The 19,774-nt window shown below is 37.4% G+C and overlaps 1 protein-coding gene across 7 annotated transcripts in view; it reads right to left on the minus strand.

The window, feature by feature from the left end:
• The window catches only part of LOC123873604 (dual 3',5'-cyclic-AMP and -GMP phosphodiesterase 11), a 231,339-nt gene that overhangs the window by 185,405 nt on the left and 26,160 nt on the right, over positions 1-19,774 (minus strand). For all 7 annotated transcript variants that reach the window (XM_045918498.1, XM_045918497.1, XM_045918495.1 and 4 more), the window contains exon 2: positions 4,083-4,168. The gene's annotated coding sequence lies outside the window, so the exon portion shown is untranslated. The remainder of the gene's footprint in view (positions 1-4,082; positions 4,169-19,774) is intronic.

Below are 19,774 nucleotides of genomic sequence, written 5' to 3' on the forward strand. Positions count from 1 at the left end.
TGGGTGGTTTGGTTGATCAAAGGGTTAACTTAGGGGCGGGTACTTTTGGCAGCGGTTGGCCGAGCTCGTCTGTCTTTTGCTGGAGCGGCTTCAAGCGCTGACCGCCAGCCACAGACCGATCGTAGCAATCCGACCGGACCTCGAGCTCTGGACGGGGCGGAAGCACGGTGCTCTCTCTTTCAACCTCGTGTTATTAAGGTTTTTCGCCGATGTAATTAGTCCAAGCTGTGATAGCCTAGTGGTTAGAACGTCCGCCTACAAATCGGAGGTCGGGGGTTCGATCCCGGGCACGCACCACTAACTTTTCAGTTATGTGCGTTTTAAGCAATTAAATACGTATCACTTGCTTTAACGGTGAAGGAAAACATCGTGAGGAAACCTGCATGCCTGAGAGTTCTCCATGTTCTCAAAGGTGTGTGAAGTCTGCCAATCCGCATTGGGCCAGCGTGGCAGACTATGGCCTAAACCCTTCTCATTCTGAGAGGAGACCCGTACTCAGTAGTGGGGCGGAAATGGGTTGATCATGATGAATTAGTCCATGGTGTGCATTATGCGATGCAGTTCTTAATGTGATCAATTTTGTGCTCCCGCGGACAATTATCCCGCGCCTGCGTAACTACGCAGGCGAGGTAAGGAACTCATTATTACACCATTTAACAGACTTCAAAAAAGGAGGAGGTTCTTCAAAAAGGAAGTGGTTCTCAATTCAATTCAATGTATGTGCACCAAAATCGAGGTTTCTGAACCGATTTGCTAAATTTTTTATCTTTATAATTTCTTGATTTTAAAAGTAACGTACAGATACCTAAGAAAAAAATGAGGTATAGGTAGGCCGGTATGCTTGGAAAATAATCAATATTATAATATTATGTGCGGAGTTTAACGATTCTTGAAACGTTCTAAGAAACCATCGGTTTATATACCTATTTTAAGTGTGCATTATTTATTATAATTTATCGTTTAAGGAAATCGTTAAATGAGTCACAATTTACTGAGGAAATGTATTTCTCCGAGATGTAAAATGAAGCTCGGACAGTTCTCTTAGCTACCCCGATATTTTATAAACGGGAAGAAAATTTATTGCATTTAAATAATTCCTTATAATAAGGTTTAACTATATACCTACGGTAAAAGCATTTAAATATCGTCAATACAATAGGTACTGCATATAATTATTATAAGACTAATTAATTTAGATTTAAATATTATGAACTTTTGTAAGTATAAAGGATAAACAAGAAGGCTAAAGAAGATTTTAAATAACTATATGATCCAGGTACTCTTATTGTATTTTTTTGCTACGAACCACTTGTGACGTGTAGTTTAAACTAAATCTATTAATACCCAAAAAATATCTTACGTTATATAGGTACTTAATTATCATAGAGTTATATGATATTTTGTAAAATTTCGTTTTTCTTCCTTTAGGTACTTATCACACTAATATTATAAAGGCGAAAGTTTGTATGTGTGTGTGTGTGTGTGTGTGTGTGTGTGTGTATGTGTGTGTGTGTGTGTATGTTTGTTACTCCTTCACGCAAAAACTACTTGACGGATTTGTCTGAAATTTGGAATGGAGATAGATAATATCCTGGATTAGCACATAGGCTACTTTTTATCCCGGAAAATCAATGAGTTCCCACGGGATTTCGAAAAACCTAAATCGCGGGCATCGGCTCGTATTTTTTTATAAGGAAGCATTTGGAATTATTTTGTCAATATCTTAAGACTTTAAGCTACAGATTTACCGAGAGAAAGCTTACCAAAGAAATTATGTAAATCTAGTATTCAAATGTATTATGTAAAGTCACGCACAAACAATCCAATGGATCAACTCCTATGTCTATAAATCATACATATTTTGTTGTAAGAATTTAAAGCTGAAAAATTATTTTATCGATCCAATATATTTACAAGCAAAGCTTTTTGACGGAGGTTTGGGATAGCGACCAGAATGAAAAGAAGTTAAACAAACGAGAATGTATCTTTATGAAAAATCCATTTAAAAAGGTCTCCGACATTTTGCAAAACCAGTTCTTGAAATATTTTTATTAGTTACTTACTTTATACATATTTACAGTGAAGCTACGATACATGTCACACCTATTTTTAACCGACTTCCAAAAAAGGAGGAGGTTCTCAATTCGTCGGGATCTTTTTTTTTTTTTTTTTTTTTTTTTTTTTTTATATTTTTTATGTATGTTCCCCGATTACTCAAAGACCCCTGGACCGATTTGGAAAATTTTTTTTTTGTTTGAAAGGGTATACTGTGCAGGTGGTCCCATATAAATTTGGTGAAGATCCGATGAATATCTTCGGAGATGGAGAACAGAACTCCTCAATGGATAAGAGCAAATTGCTCGCGATCACTGTAATAGCTTAGTAAACAGTAGGGTTTTAACTGGGCATAGCATATTATAGTACAGTGGGGCCACTAAAAATTGTGAAATAAAAAATTTTCAAAAGAAAAATAAAACCGACTTCAAAAACCAAAAACACTAAAAAGTAGAAAATAATTTTTGTTTAGCTACACATGTAATGTACCTAGGTATGAAGTCGGGCGAGCTTCACTCTTGGATTTCTAATTTTGTTTTAATATGCTCGCTCGACTTCATACCTAGGTACATTACATGTGTAGCTAAACAAAAATTATTTTCTACTTTTTAGTGTTTTTGGTTTTTGAAGTCGGTTTTATTTTTCTTTTGAAAATTTTTTTATTTATTAGAGTAGCAAACTAGCAAAGTCCTACAAAAAGTGTTGTGAATCCATTTACAAAGTGTTATGTTACAAAATCCATATGACTGTCATTGTGCAAGAGGGCCTTAAATATTTAGAAACAGATATGTTTAATCAAGCCTACGTCTTTATAATAATTAGAAGTCAACATGAATAAATCTGGTACTCCATGATGTAACTCTATGACACTACCTATTTACAGACTACAGTTATAAATAAATAGTTAAGTTTAATAGTGCCAGGCTATAAGATATCGTCTTTATAAGAATCGTCTTTATCACTCAAGAAAGATGAATAAATTCTGCTACTCCATGGTCTGACTCTATGGCACTACCTATTTACAGTACCTACAGCTACTCTGTGCCTACAGTCTGCGTGTTTGGAAATGACGTGTCAATTTCCCCTTTGATAACATGACCAAGCAACATGCAATGTGGGTGTATTGTATTGAAGGAATTGAGGATGGTCTTTATGAGGAAATTGCTATTCATATCAAATAGTTTGCTTAATCTAATGTTTCGTTGTCGTGACATGAAGAAAATTTAGAAGCCTCTACCTACACACTAATTATTGTTGTAATCGCAAGGCTATTTGGGCCGTGATGACCTTTCGGCATCGCGCATAAAGCATTCTACTCACGATACTGCGACAGGACCGATTTAGGAGGCAGCTAGATTGGAGCAATCTAGGGTGGACCCTACACATGATAGCCGATCTAGGATCCGACTTAGAATGACCCTACACACGACATGTTTAAGAGGAAATTTGGGATCCTCCCCACTTTTTCATCGGCTCTACCGCAGTGTCGTGAGTAGTAGCCTTAATGAAGGCCTACAAGGTTCTACAACCTTTTCTAGTTCGACGATCTCTAACTAATACCTATACATTCCCCGACACTGGTGCTTCAACTGAAATGGACTCTTAAACCTACCCTGGAAACAAAATGACAGTAATTTTTGTGTTGATTCAAAGCAAAAAACAAATCTCTGCTTAAATCGTGCGAAAATTAGTTTACAATTTTTTTTAAAGTATTTATAGTTTACATAAATTGAGAGAGAAAATCTCAAGCACTCTGCTTATGCACTTAGGGATGGGTCAGTGAGCATGCAACATGGTTTGGTTCCTCCATTTCAGTATTAAAATGTTTGTTACTAGTAAAGTGCTTAAGATTAACAACTAGTGAATACTAAATCACTAAAACTATAAGATGAGGAAATTTTTTCTTATTGTCTTTAGATTGTGTTAAGGTAGGTAGTATAATAATAACGCTAAGTTTTTGCTAGCGTTCTGGTTACACCCTATATAAATTAAGTAGTTCAAAGTAGGTAAGTATTTAGTATAATTACCTGGTTTCCTCCGCACCCGCCACTGCACCGGCGGCGGCGCCGGGCTGCCCGAGCCCGACGAAGCCAGCTTAAAGCCGTCACTACACCTGGAAAAGAAATTCCTTTGAAATGGCATGTATGTCTTCCTTTCTCTTGACAAAATCTTACTTACTACAAAAGTTACGAACTTCAATACCTCAGCATTGCTTATTAATTAAGTAAACTTTCAACAACAACAGCTGATAAGTAGTTAGTAGTAATTTCCATTGATAGAGTCTACAGCTAGGTGGATAGATGTGTAATTATGAAGGTGCTCCGCGCCTATTAGGTACCTTCCTAAGTTCTTTCATGTAAGGTTTTCAATGCCGTTATGCGCACAAAATATCAGTATAAAATATAACACTAAAAGATTAAGGAATTCATTATCATCATCAACCATGATGTTTGTTGTTGATATTTAATTTGTTAAAATGCACATAACTCCGAAAAGTTTAACCTAAAACTTAATTAAAATTAATTATTTGTATGTCTGAGAGCTCACAAAATAACTTGGTGCGACATCTGTAGGTGGCACTGAAAACCGTTGCGGGGAAAAATGTGACCGAATGGTTCTACGGAAAGCGCTTTACCGTGTTCTTGGTTTTGTTTTTGTGTAGTGCACGGTCGCTAGATGGCGGGAAAATGAAATTTTCCACTTCCGGCAGAATTATTATTAGCGTCATGTCTCCAACTTTGTTTTTAATTTTTGTCATAGCATACAAAGATATATCGGTATGTCGGAGTAGTGCTAAAAATAAGAATGTAAACATCACAGCTATTTGGCGATTTTAACATAAAAGTTCTATGACATAGGTACCTAAAGATATTAAATAGGAAGCTTGACTAAAAACTTTTAGGTTCATAAAAGTGATACTTATTTATCAGATTAATATGTATGTACATATTATTATTAAAAATAAACTTACTATAAAAAATATATTTATAGGTACATGCTAATAAGTTAATGGAAAATAGATAGGTCATAGAAAATAGGTTCTCAGTAACTTTGTACCTACTTAATAAAGTTTAGCTCCGTCTCGTCACAGAATTACTCTTAACTACGGATAATGGAATAATGGACTGAATGGATTTGAGTATAACACAATTATAACGCTCCACTCACTCTGTACGCTAAAGGGAAGCTAATAACGAATTTAAAGCTTCTTTTCAGGGTTCCGTATCCGAAAAGTTCTAACGAGACCCTATTCCTAAGACTTCGCTGTCCGTCCGTCTGTCTGTACACAGACTGTACAGTGTACCTATCTCATGAACCGTAATAGGTAGAGTTGAAATACCTATTCACAGAGTGTGTATTTCTGTTGCCGCTTTTCAAAAAATAATAGAAAATCTAAATGGCGAATTTCAAAATGGGCGCCATGCAAATCAAAAAAGTATTTATTTTGTACGATAGTACGAAACCCTTCGTGAGCGAGTGGGACTCTCACTTGACCGGGGTTTTTTTTTCCGTCGCGTCGTCCATCCCATTTATTTATACATAATTATAAAGCTTTGAACATATTTTTCTGAAAAAAATATTAAATGTAAGTGGGTATAAGTACTGATTACGTCGAAGAAATTTTCTAAGAAAGTTTTCCAATTCATCACTAGGAATTTTATAACGTAATCTCGAGCCATCCATCAAACGAGAAGTTAGAGCTAAGTTGTTACTGTACAAAGTTATCAAAGTGCTCAATCTAATTGTTGTGTGAAGAAAGCCTCGTTACTCGATCGCGAACACCCTTGAAGTATTGTTTGATATTACGATAAATGATCTACCTTCATTCGTAACTTTTACTAGCACTCGCTAACTTCATTACTAGTATCTAACTAACGCAACGCAACAAGACAATACCTGACTGCTAACTGCGAACTGCCGTTAGATAGCGATAGATATTTTATTTACTACAGGAAAATCTACAGCGAAATATTACAATAAGTTTCTTAAAGGCTAATTACAGAGATATGACCAAATACAGATTTTCTCAAAAAAAATTAACAATTTGTGTAAGTGAGTTAAAAACATTTCGTAGTTAGAGTAGTCGCTTGCTTCAGACGGCGCAAGACCGTGGTGTTTGGAAGTTCCTACAAGAGATCTGTTCAACAGTGAATGTCTATCGATTAATATAAATATCGATAATGATGCCTAAGAAAACTGCATTCACAAATATATTTATATGACTTAACTGTTGTCCGATGATGAGATCCGTCTTCATCCTAAAAGATGATGAATTGATGAATTATACAACAGTTTTACGACATCGTAAAAGTGTGGTTATAAAAGCTTAAACTATCAATATACCCTGAATATGATATCAGATTTAAAAGCTTAAACTATCAAAACTTTCTATCTTATTAATGACTAACTTTTGCTCGCGACTTCCGATAAAACTTACAGGCTCACACCAGGATAATTCTGAAAATTTTTCGGACATTATCCTCTACATAGCAACTAACTACATACCTATTATCTCCTAGATTAGAAATAGACACTCCCACTCTTTTTAACCCCCGACCCAAAAAGAGGGGTGTTATAAGTTTGACGTGTGTATCTGTGTATCTGTCTGTGGCATCGTAGCTCCTAAACTAATGAATCGATTTTAATATAGTTTTTTTTAGGGTTCAAAAGGAAAAAACGGAACCCTTATAGGATCACTTTGTTGTCTGTCTGTCTGTCTGCCAAGAAACCTATATGGTACTTCTATGTTCTAGACTAATCTTTATAAGACCTTTAACATTTCCAATGATGAAAGCAAATATCATGAATTTCAGTTCATTAAACACATAGAGTGTGGAAGTGGGACGAACAAACAAACTCCCTTTCACATTTACATAACGTCATGTACTTATAGGTATCATTTAGAGTTTCAAACTCCAGCGAATATTAAATTCCATTAGTGAAGGATGTTACAGCCTGAACACACGAGGCGCGATGGCGTCGCGATGGTAACGATTCGCGGATCAAACCATTTCATCTGAGAACATACACGTGTACGAATTTTTAATACAAGTAACTTTATGAGAGTCGAATGGAGTCGCTGGACACAATACTTAGTACTTACTAATATTATAAATGCGAAAAACTTATTTTGTAGAATTCACTGCTAATTATTATAATCCAAATTACCAGAATACACAAAGAATGGAAATTTTTATTAAAAAATGTTCAGAAATGGACGTTCTTCGATTGAGAGTTGAGCTAGCAATAATTGTAATTTCAATGATTTTGAAATGTTGCAATACACGGTACTGTAACATTTTTGATTTTGAAAAGAGAGAACTGCTGAGTTTTTATGGATTTAAGTAGATTCTGATTTCCAAACTGGTGTTAGTAGTATCAACTATCAGTCTTGAGCTTTGACGTCATACATGATTCAAGCGTGAAATAATTAATTTGTTCCGTTTTTATTTAAATATATAAGCAATTATATAAGCAACAAAAATTTGGTAATTAGGTACTTACATAAATAAATTATAATGTTTGTGCTCTTCATTCTATTATATTCAGGAGAATAGAGATGTTCATTTGAAACGGAAAAGCAAATTAATTATGCCCACAAGGCCGGTTTGCTGAAAACGTGAATAATAAACGATACGGGCACCGAAATAAAATGACCACATAATGGTTAACGTTGTAAACAAACAATAACAGCTTTGCTAATTATGAACCACCTTAGCACGTCTATGTTTACAGAATTTGTAAACTCGGTTCCATTTAACCTACTTTTGAAGCAACATTTAGGGTTTTCATATTTTCTACATCCTTCTTCTTGAAACTTCGATTTTTTTTGCGCTTAAATTTAACAGTGCCATAAGATTTGACACAATTTCCTCACGTTCCTTCGTTCTCTTTCAAAAGGGAGAACTTTGCCTTTCCCGATTTTAGATCGATTTTGAAAGGAGTTTCGCAGTTTTCCGGTTCATTAGGGAATCGATAAAGGAAACGGTCTCCCTTTCAAAAGGAAACGCTTTTCGAAAGAGAAATTCAAAAGGAACGTCTCAGTGGCCAGTGCAGAGATTCGCAAGTAGTTAATAATCCCGATATTTTTGGAACTTTATTAGATCCACATGAATAATTTTGTACTTGATCACCAACCCAAAAACCGGACTTCGTCTGTGTTGGTGTTAGCTGGCGGGCGTGGTCTGCCTGACGGCGAGCGCCGGCACAGACGGGGTCTACACTTGTATTAAGTTTAACTAACGTGTTACAAATAACTACAAACTTGACATTGGCTAATCTTCGTAAAGCCAGACGAGAGAGAAAAAAAAACCCCAAAAACCATGATACACAATATTCAATATTCGATTTACAAATAATGTATTCACGTGCAAATCATATAGGTAGCGGATCGGTAAAACAAAATTCTGAAGGCGTAAAGGATGCCAAAGATTGTACGTGTTCCGGGCGTGCTTAGAATCAAGTCGATTCTTTGTTGTCTTTGTTCAAACAACCCATACGTATCCTGAATATTCAATATCTTAACAAAACAACGTCAATGTATTATAAGTATCGCAGCCGGAAATTTCCAGATAAACAACTAGTACCGGAGAGAAGGTTAACTTGGAAATTGTAATTTACGAAGTAATATAATAAGTCTATGTTGTAATTAGTTTCTAATTTGACGATGTTTAGCGATTAAGCGTTCCGATTTCCGAACCAATGCACAATGCTTTTTAAAACGCAAAAGAGTTATCTTCTGTTATAATATGGATCTCTAAAGAATTACTGTCATCCATACTAATATTATAAATGCGGAAGTGTGTCTGTCTGTCTGTCTGTCTGCCACCTTTTCACGGCCCAACGGTGTAACCGATTCTGACGAAATTTGGTACAGGATTAGCTTATATTCCGAGGACGGACATAAGCTACTTTTTATCCCGGAAAATCAAAGAGTTCCCGCGGGATTCCTAAAGACCCATCCACCTAATTGTTTTGTATGAAATTTAGTTCCTAGCTTGCATCTCTGTAATCGATATAGGCAACTATTTATCCCGGAAAATCAAACAGTTCCCACGGGATCTTCAAAAACCTAAATCCACGCGGATGAAGTCGCGGGCATCCTCTAGTTCACTATACATTCATTTTACCATCAGCATCCAAGCGCAATCAGTGCGACAATACTTTCTCTCGGCATTTTTAACGACCAAGCGTTGCAAAAGCTGCGAGATAGTACCTACCTATTGTTTCCACCACCATTCAATGTGTTGTCATAATCAAGCGCTGACCTGTCATTGATAAAATAATTCCTCAATTCGGTCATAGATTGGAGGAGTCTTAAATTCAATAGCAGCTGAAAGATCTAGATCACCTACATAAGTTTGGAGCTCAATACAGATAGGTATATCGAGTGGGCAAACATTTTACGAGGTAGCGAGCATATTGCGAGCGTCACGAGCGCGAATTTTTTTTTGTTAGTTCAAAATGTTATTTGAAAATTTATTTCTTTGATTGGAATACTTTTTTTACGCAGTCTACGGTTACTAACTACAGTATGCAAGCTGCCATACCTCACAGCATGATGCGAGCTATTTATTCCCTTTGGGACGAGTTTAGTGGGTGTCGCGCAGGAGGGGCACTCAGAGTTTCATAAGGTAAAAATCCTTATATTATTTGTTTTATTATTTACATAAGGTCGATGTCTTGTCTTGTCATAAAAAAGATAGGGTACTATACTCGAAATTTCAAAGATCTCTCCAATCTTGCAGCTGCCCTCTTAAAGAATAGTAAATATCAATTAAGTGGGATTAGGGGTGAAATCCGACAACTTTTATTATTTCAATATAGCCCAACCGTATTGTGTCGTTACTCCTCTGCGCTGCGTAAATCCGAAGGTAATAACAGTAAAGTCGCGCAATAAAAGGAGAGCCGGAAGCTATAGATAGCACGAGAATGGAAGCAATTTACCTCGGCGGACAGCTGAGTGCATTTGAATGGAAATTCTACAAACCGCACAATTCATCACTACAAGTCATCACGATCAACCCATCGCCGGCTCACTACAGAGCACGGGGTTCCTCTCAGTATGACAAAGGTTATACTGAGAGTATAGTCCATATACTGGCCAAGTGAGGATTGGTACAGTTCACACACCTTTGAGAACATCATGGAGAACTCTTAGGCATGCAGGTTTCCTCACGATGTGTTCCTTCACTTTTTATTTTCTTGAAACGCACTCCGAAAAATTAGCGGTGCGTGCCTCCGAGAAGTGCGTGCCCGGAATCGAATCTTCGACCTCCCGAATAGAAGCGGTCATTCTAACCACTAGGCTATCACGGTACCTAATAACAATGAAGTCGCGCATTAAAAGGAGAGTCGGAAGCTATAATAGGTAGGTAGAAGGTACCTATAGCACGGGAATGAAAGCAATTTACCTCGGCCGACAGTTGAGTGCATTTGAATGGAAATACAGCAAACCGCGCTTCCAGAAATAGTGAGTAGTTGCTGACATTTATTTACATAATGTTACATAAGGTAAAATTAAGTAAGCACCTAGTAGGTCATAGGTCTAGTTATCTAGTAGGTCCAATGATTGTCCGATAATTTTACTTCCTACTTAGCATCATCAGCACGTGATTTTGTTTGTTGGGACCAACAATTTGCGTATAAGTAGTTGTGACAATATTTGAGCCTACGTATTATTTAAATGTTACTTACACGATTTTGGGATAAAGAGCCTCGATAACTCAACGGTTAAAGGAGCGGACTGAAATCCGAAGGCCGTCGTTTCAAACCCCATCCGTTCCACTATTGTCGTACCTACTCCTAGCACAAGCTTTACGCTTAGTTGGAGAGGAAAGGGGAATATTAGTCAGTATGATAAACTTGGCTAATATTTTTTTTTAAAAGGGAGCGCTGAATTAACACCCCATAAAAGTTTTAAAGGCTTCAATGAATTATTAAACAATACACTAAGTACTTACCTACTTACCAAGTTTGGGATTTTAAGAAATTCGGTCTCTCCGGTCTCTTGTTAACGAACAATAGTTAAGCAATTTCAAAGTCTAGACACATCGACCCACCAATTTGGTTTTACATTTAGATGTTAGGTGCGACATCTGTTCCTTAGAGATAAACTTAATTTTGAATTAAAAGTTTAGAATTATGATATACACATTCTAATTCATTCAAAGATTCAATATTATTGTATGTCCTGGGAACTAACGCGGAAGCTGTGGTTATGATAGCGGCAAGTGTTGGAATTGGGTTAATTATGGTATTCTTACTGCGATGGTGCATTCTAGTCAATAGTGAGAGTTTTAGTTTATTTATTAGAGGTGATTGCGAGAGAGCCACGGTTGAAAAAAAACCTATTTTTGTTCCTCTGATAGGATGCTTTGGCCGTGGCTAGTTACCACCCTAGCCGTGAAGCCAAGCAAATCCGTGTTCCAGATAGTGAACTTTCGATTTGACCTGAATAGACGATAATGTGGCAAATATTAGGATACGGATTACATGAAATCAAAGAAAAATTCTCGTTTCATATCCTGTAGGTAACATTTGACGCCGGCCTCGACGTTTTGTTACAAATTCCCTAAAGTCTCATTTAAACGAGAGCTTTTCTAACGTCCGTTAAAAAAGCGTCCACATGAATCAAAATAATGTACCTACCTATTCAAAAGTTATGTTCACACGTCAACGCTTTTTAACCGACTTCAAAAAAAGGAGGAGGTTCTCAATTCGTCGGAACCTTTTTTTTTACGTGTGAACAGATACCTGGGAATGCATTAATTGTTCTATTTGTATTTTGGACGCGTTTTTAACGGACGTCAAAAAGCTCTCGTGTAAATGAGGCCTGTGAACTGTGCTACGATTGCAATGTATTGAAATAAATGAATCTCTATAGGGAAGGGCTATGTCCAACAGTGGATGCCCACAGGCTGATGACGATGATAATGATGATGAAATAAATGAAAGCGTTACATTAAAAATAATTATGTATCGGAAAACTCGGAAATGAATCATGCTCGTCTAAAACGTCTACGACACTTTACGAGCTGAAACTAAATGTACATTTGGCACCGCGATCGATACCTAACAAGGAGACAGTTCCAAGCAGAGACTGCAAGCTTTTAGTTACGTAAGTTACTTGGCCCGGAACTCTTTTTCGGGTTCCGTACCAGAATGGTGCCAACGGGACCGTATTACATACTAACACTTCGCTGTCCGCCCGTCTGTCTGTCAGCGGGCTGTATCTCGTGAATCGAGAAGATAGATAGTTGACAAAATATATATTTCTATTGTCGCTATAACAACAAATAATAAGAATTTCAAAATGGTCGCCATGAAATTCAAAAAAAAAGTGTTATTTCTTCTACGATGGTACGAAACCCTTCGTATGCAAGTCCCACTCGCATTTGACCCATTTTTTGTGACAAAATGGGTGAACAGTTCCAGGCAATGCAGTGTTTTAGTTACATAAGGCCGTAAGTACTTATATTTTTCGTGTAGGTAAGTATTTGATGTAATTCCCTTACAATATACTAACTAGTTTTATATAATAATATTATCTACCTCTCTTGGGATCGCCTCGTGTTTCATGTCTCAAGTTGTATTAGTAAGTAGATACTGATATTGTTTCTGTTTAGGCGGGTTCATATTAAGCGCGGCAGGATAAACTGCGCGTGGCGTGCCACCGCCGTTAATGCGTGCTTCCCGCGGTCGGCCGTTCTACTTCAAGTCCACAATTCACACGCTCTGCCGAGTAAAGTAGAACGCCACGAGATTACCCATATACGTAGTAAGTAAGTATAATCAATACTGCTTATGCGTCAAGTCGTATGCGGAAGGATCTGGGAGCCCACCGCATTATTATCCCAAGAATACATAATGTTACATAAGGTAGGTACTATTATGTGATTAATGGAAAAGCCTCCATCCTCAGTATTGAGGAATACGACGTAGAAATAGATTGCTTATTCATCACAGGTGGAAGCGCGTACAGGTAGCATGGCGTTCGCCATATCAAAATACTTTACACTTGACATAAAGTTGCGAAGAACCGTTGAATCAAGAGCGGCGCCAAATCATAAAAGCTGTTACCCACACTCATTCTTAACTAAGTCGGAGAAAAAGTGTGGACTGGGGAGTGTAAACCCTACTAAACACAAAGTTTGTCTTATAGCTAACTTCGCTAACTTGTTGAATGTTTATGCTTTATTAAGAGCCCCCGCATGTAGTAAACTTTGGGTTGGCCGATAGTTCAGTCGGCAGCTAATGAAGTATGAAGGTACTCGTAATATTATAGGAGAGTGCGCAAATTCAACGATTTGTTTTCAGTCAGATACCTACCTATCTCAAAATCGACTACTGAATCGTCTTTGTGATGTAAACCAGTCTATTACACACGAATCATAACGCTTGATAGGATGATACACTGAACGCGCGCGTAGGGGTGCACGATATGTACATAGATTCATCTAAGGATGTGTATTACAATTTACAAGAAACCGCTTGAAGCACTTCAAACTGCGACGCGTGACTGCCGAAACGCGGCTGCAACATGCTTCATTTCTTTTCTTACAGTTCCTCCGATGCGCATTGTGTGTGCTTCAACTTTCATCAGGATTATACATCGCAGAAATACCATTACGGCTGATAGCTATCGTGACAGGGCACAGACTACAGAGTAGGTACAGTTGTACGTAATTACACAAATTGCTCCCACTATTGAAGTAATGGTGATGATACCGCTTCGGTATCGGCTTTGGCGCTTTCGTAAGTCGTGACCTACTGGTAAGTGGTAACCATCTTTGGAGGTTCGAAGTCAGCCTAATATACTTACGTCTTTTCCATTGTAACTCGTAGATCACGTTAAAGCCTAGGTCAAAATAAATGATAGGTACTTTATTACTCTTTTGCTTTTTAAGAAATTAACTTATAAAACAACTCGCTAAGGTGAAGAAAAACTAACTTTGTTGTTTTTTTTTTTTAAAAGAATATTAGTCATTTTAATCATGACTAACATTCCCCTTTGCCTTCCAACTAAGCGTTAAGCTTGTGGTAGGAGTGGGTACGACAATAGTGCAACGGGTGGGGTTTGAACTTCCGACCTTTCGGATTTCAGTCCGTTCCTATAACCGTTGAGCTATTGAGGCTTGTTTGAAGCGTTCAAGTCTTGTGTGAAGTTTGTCAATCCGCACTGGACCAGCAGCGGTGGCGGCCTATGGCTTAAAGCTAAACCCTACTCTTTCTGAGAGGAGACTCAGTAGTGAGCCGGCGATGGGTAGACTACGAACACGATGATGATGATGACTTTACGGCGAGTAGTATGGTAAAGGTTCGCCCAACGCATTGCCCCGTGATAACCCTTATCCATCATGTTATTAGTAGGTAATCGTCACGACTTAGGTAACTACTTAGCAATGGGAATAACGACTAAGAAAAAGAGGTAAGTTAAAAAATAAATACAAAAAGTAACTAAGTATTATTGCAACGTAAGGCACGAGTAGTATAAGCGATAAGTAAATATCGGATTTTTTTATTGCAGCAAGTTTTTATATCAGGTACGGCGCCCGCGTCGGCCTTCTAATATAAACAGCACGTGTAACGGGTGAGCTATTGAGTGCAATGCGTCATCGATCTCACCGGACTTGTGCCGCCTTGTGCTATTAGCTGCCTTTACTACTCTTTCACGCGTGAATCGGAAAGAGCGCGTATATGAGCAAGGAGATAAAGAATGGCCGCTTACTCGCGCAATCACTTGTGCTTTCAATTCTGCAAGTCTGTGCACGTCAAATATCTTTAGACTGACTGACACACTGACTGAATGAATGACTGACTGACTGACTGATCGACTTTATACGAGAACTCTTTCCTCTTGCGTTAAAACTTAAAATGAATGTTAGAGAAAAATAAGTCAATATGTTCAATACTCAAATACCTAAACATACTCTTAATCTGTACCTTGGTTGCTAGGTACACTTGCTGAATAAAATTAACTAGTGTTTGTACATTTTCCTTAATAAAATACTTGACTTGAGTGTTATGCTCTATACAACCTATATCGAATCTAGATAGCCGTGAACGAATAACCAAATCAGCTATGTCCGTGAACCAAATCAAATAAAGACTGGTTTATTATTTAAACCAGATCTGACCACCTAGTACCTACTAACATTTCGCACGGAGCGCGGTTGTCCTGTTAAAATCTATATCTTTGCTATAAAACTCAATATTAATCTCTCCATTAGCTTTGGGCTTAGTTTTCCACTCAACTTTTACGATGCTGAATAATTGGCTAAATAAACTTTAATAAGTGCTTTGAATCGTCAATATAATTTACCATTGGTTCGGAATGACGTTCCTACCGAGAAGAACCAGCAAGAAACTCGACGGTTTCTCTTTTCAACTGTTATACTTATAATAATATTCCATATTATACAAGCAATTGCAGCCCCGCGCATTGCTGGAGCGAGCGAGTCAAATCCAAGACCGACCCAACACTTGCTGGACGAGGACATCAAACAAGTCGCAAAGAGTCGCAGGGTCAGGAAGTGCTTATTCTGATACCTATATGGACCTCTATCGGTTGACGATGAGTGGAGTTAGGAGGAACTGATGGTCATCGTCTTATCATTTGGACGGGGTAATCTATCAAATCAATCTAAAGCCGCTCCTAACGCCATTTTTACTGATTACTTCGTGACAGCGCGCTAGTAGGATTAATTGCTTACAGAAATTACTTCCAACTTCGCAGGTGGAGTTGTTGTAACGTCTCCTTGATACGACGACTAAATTACGTCATCTGTATACGTTACATTGTATACATGTGTTCGTAGCTTTAATTACCTCCACGTTAATATGAACGTTTAAATTAAAGTCAATTAAGCGCGTGTTTGTCTTTTTAGTGACCAAAAGTCGTCTGAGTTGATAAACGTTGAAAAAAAGGTTTCTATGAATTACAAGGAATCTGATTTTCAACAAGCTTTCCACTTATTAATAGAACTTACATTAAGGTAATTGCTATTTGACAAATCGCAAAAATGCTGTACTTTGAAGTAAATTGTTTATTTTTCTAAAGCATTAACAGCTATTAAATACATGCAATTAAAAACTTCAGTTTGTGAAGATTATAAGGGCCTCTTTTTATTTAGTATACATTATCCCAATAAAAAAAAAAACCAAGTTGAAAACATTGCTGTTCGCAACTTGTTCTGTAAAAGTTTTCTTTAACATCTTGATACTTTGAAGCCAACCTCCAGAAAATGATATGTTTAGGTTTAGCAATCAATTTTAACTGTTAGTTTTATACTAAATGTTTTTCGTTTCTTAAATAATCTAAAACTAACCAAAAAACTTCCTGTGCTATTTATTTTCTAGCAGGCGCTCTATGGAATTCAGTGTCCACTGGACTGTCATGGCGGAAGGACTGTGCGCGTCATTTCCTCGCAAAATATTATTTAAAATGAATTTAAGCTTATTATTTTTGAATGAAAGTTGTGTTTATAATCGTTGAAAAATAAAATAGGGATTTTTTCATTTCTAAATGAAGCCTGCTTATATACTAAAATTTATTCGAAAGTTACGGTTTTACCAGGTAAATACTCGGAGGTTGTCATAGATTATGATGACAGATAGTAAGTGTTCTAAATAGGTATTATACCTATGTTTTTTAGGAGATAGCGCGCCTCGTTTCGGGCGCCGTGTTCCGAAATGGATTTCGTAGTAGTGCAAGTTTGGTGTAAGTCCCACATGACGGAGGGGTATGCGTCAGGCATTTCCTGTGTACAAAAAAAGACCTATATTTCGGATCCATTTTTCATCACTGACATCATGCACTATTCAAAGACTGGTCTTCAAGCATTGAGGAATTTTGGACGAGAGACATCTCGAAGGTTCCCGAAGGCTGCCTAACTGAGTTAGATTTGTCGGCTAGCTAGCTTTTTTTGAAATTGGACCTACTTAGCTGGATTGTGTGTTAGAGATTTCTTATGAGATATTATATGTACATAATATAACCACCATAAGGAAGCTCAGATTCATGCTGCGGGCAATGGGGAGAGCCTAAAGGTTGGAACGCTATTTCTGCGGCCGTGTTTCCTGCCATATATACCATAGATACCTGCAAGCCAAGAGTGAATAGGCATCTTCCAGGTAAGCGTGCTCCAACTTGGACCTCATCATTGCTTTCTTTAAAGCATGATTGTCGTCAAGCGCAAGCGCAAAGATTCAGGCGGCGCAAACCCGTAGCATGTGGAAGACCCTATTAAAGACCTATGTTCACTGTGGACGTCTGTCGGTTGATGTTGATGATTATGTCTTTAGTGCAAGTAGTTCAGTAGTTTCAGAGTTTATCGATAACAAACAAACAAACCTTTCCTCTTCATAATATATGTACTTAGTAGCGAAAACTTGGAAAAAATCTCGTGGAAACTCTTTGATTTTCCGAGATAAATGTCATTTTACCTGGCAGCCCTAATCAATTTTATCACTGATAATAATAACTAATTCATAACCGTTAAACCTAAGAGTCAAAATCTCGTTTTTCTAGTCGAGTTCCGTAGGCTCTTTGAACTCATCGCATCCCAAGAAAACCTACCATTAGATGTAGGAATAATGGAAAGAGGTCACAACCCTCAGCAATAAAGAATACGATGCGGAGAGAGATGTCACTCTCAAGGTCTTTAAATGTATCCATGCAAAAAACCACGTCGACTGGTTGCTCCGTTGCAGCGTGATTGAATATTAAACCAACAAACACACTTTCGCATTTGAAATATGGCCAATGATTATAAGAAACAGTTTAAATCTCTCTCTGCTCTCCGAGAGACGTTAGGCAAAGTGAACACGAATTATGACACTTCTGTGTTCTTATACAAGCTTAGGTCTCTCAATTTTGTCAATTAATGTCAAATTTCTTTCTCAGATCAAAACCTAGTAAGTGGTTTAAATTCAAGAGAAGTTTAGGCCGTAGTCTTCAACAAGAAACTCGGCGGTTGCTCTTTTCAAAGATTTGATATACAATATTAAATTGCTTAAAACGCACATAACTGAAAAGTTAGTAGTGCGTGATTCCAGGATCGAACCCCCGACCTTCGATTAGGAGGCGGACGTTCTAACCACTAGGCTATGACAGTTTTTAAATTAAAGGGGTTTAAATATTTTAGTGTGAAGACTGGCCTACACATTTATTCATTAGATGTGCATCACTTTCTTTTTTAGGGTTCCGTACCTCAAAATGAAAAACGGAGCTCTTAAAGGATCACTTTGTTGTCTGTCCATTTGTCCGTCCGTCCGTCAAGAAAACCTATACAGTACTTCCCGTTGATCTAGTATCACGAAATTTGTTCTCGGATTTATTCCTTTACTTGGGCTATGAGAGTTGAGACCTATCTACCTGCCCATAATTCTAGGTTAACGGGAAATACCCTATCGGTTTTCTTGACAGACACGACAGACGGACAGACGGACAGAAAGACAGACAACAAAGTGATCCTATAAGGGTCCCGTGTTTCCTTTTGAGATATGCAACCCTAAAAACATTATGTAAGTATGCAAAGTATTTCCCTTGCAAACCATATTTAACAGTTGACATGTAGAGGTCATTGACTTTTCCTATCTTACTTTTAAGTTTTAATGCATCATTAAGTATTTACTGTTTTGACATGGTATTTAGATAATGGGTGATATTTATTTTATTTAATCTAATTCCTTTGAAAAACTTAGTAAGGCGCATTAATCTATAAAAAACCTAGCCAGTTCATAGACTTACTATGTTTTAAAATGGTCAAAGCGACTTACTAGCTTTTAATTTTACTTTAATGTGGGTGTCCTTACAATACAACGGGACATACTATGAAAGTTAGGCTTATGACATAAAACGATTTTCGGAAAAATGACTTTTACTTTGTTTTGATATGGGGCGGTCGATATAATTAGGTACTAGGGTAAAGGCTCAAGTAAATGAACAGATTGGACGTTATTACATGTATTAAGAGCTGGAATAAAAAACCGGCTGATATACCTTTTTTAAATATTTTCTTACAAATTCTTACACTTTTTTCAATTTCAATTTCAAAACCGTGTTCCGTTCAAACCGTTCAAAAGTGCGTGTGCGTGCGTCCATGTGTGTGTGTGAGTGTGTGTGAGTATATACTTGTCTGTATGTTTGTACGAGTGTTTGTTAGTGTGGTATTGCGTTGTATAACCACATGAGTAGCGAACAGAGTCAAAGCTTCATACAAGCGCGCTACGATAGGTACACTACTACAAGCTTGAGGCGCGTGTGTGCGTGAGCACAGGCGCTACGTCGCGTACGGAGAGAAATCGGTTTATACCGGCTCGGCCTGTGCTCAAGCTCAGGGGCTGCAGTACACGTCGCGCGTCGTGTTTTCATTTAATTTAATGTTAATGATAATAATTTAAATAGTGTTTAAAATCTATTTTCTTGAACTGTCATAGATTTTGTTCAAAATCAATATCTGAGGATCCCTAGGATCACAAAACAGGATATTGTTACCAAATTTAAAATAATCGACGCCATTTTGAAATTCTTTGTTAATTGACCGATTTCGTTCAAAATCGATATTTAGAGCTCCCTGGGATCACAAAATAAGAAACTGTTACCAAAATTTAAAAAAGTCGACGCCATTTTGAAATTCTTTGTAAATTGACCGATTTCGTTCAAAATCGATATTTAGAGCTCCCTGGGATCACGAAATAAGAAACTGTTACCAAA

The sequence above is a fragment of the Maniola jurtina genome, chromosome 17 (genome assembly GCF_905333055.1).
Source record: "Maniola jurtina chromosome 17, ilManJurt1.1, whole genome shotgun sequence".
NCBI lineage: Eukaryota > Metazoa > Arthropoda > Insecta > Lepidoptera > Nymphalidae > Maniola > Maniola jurtina.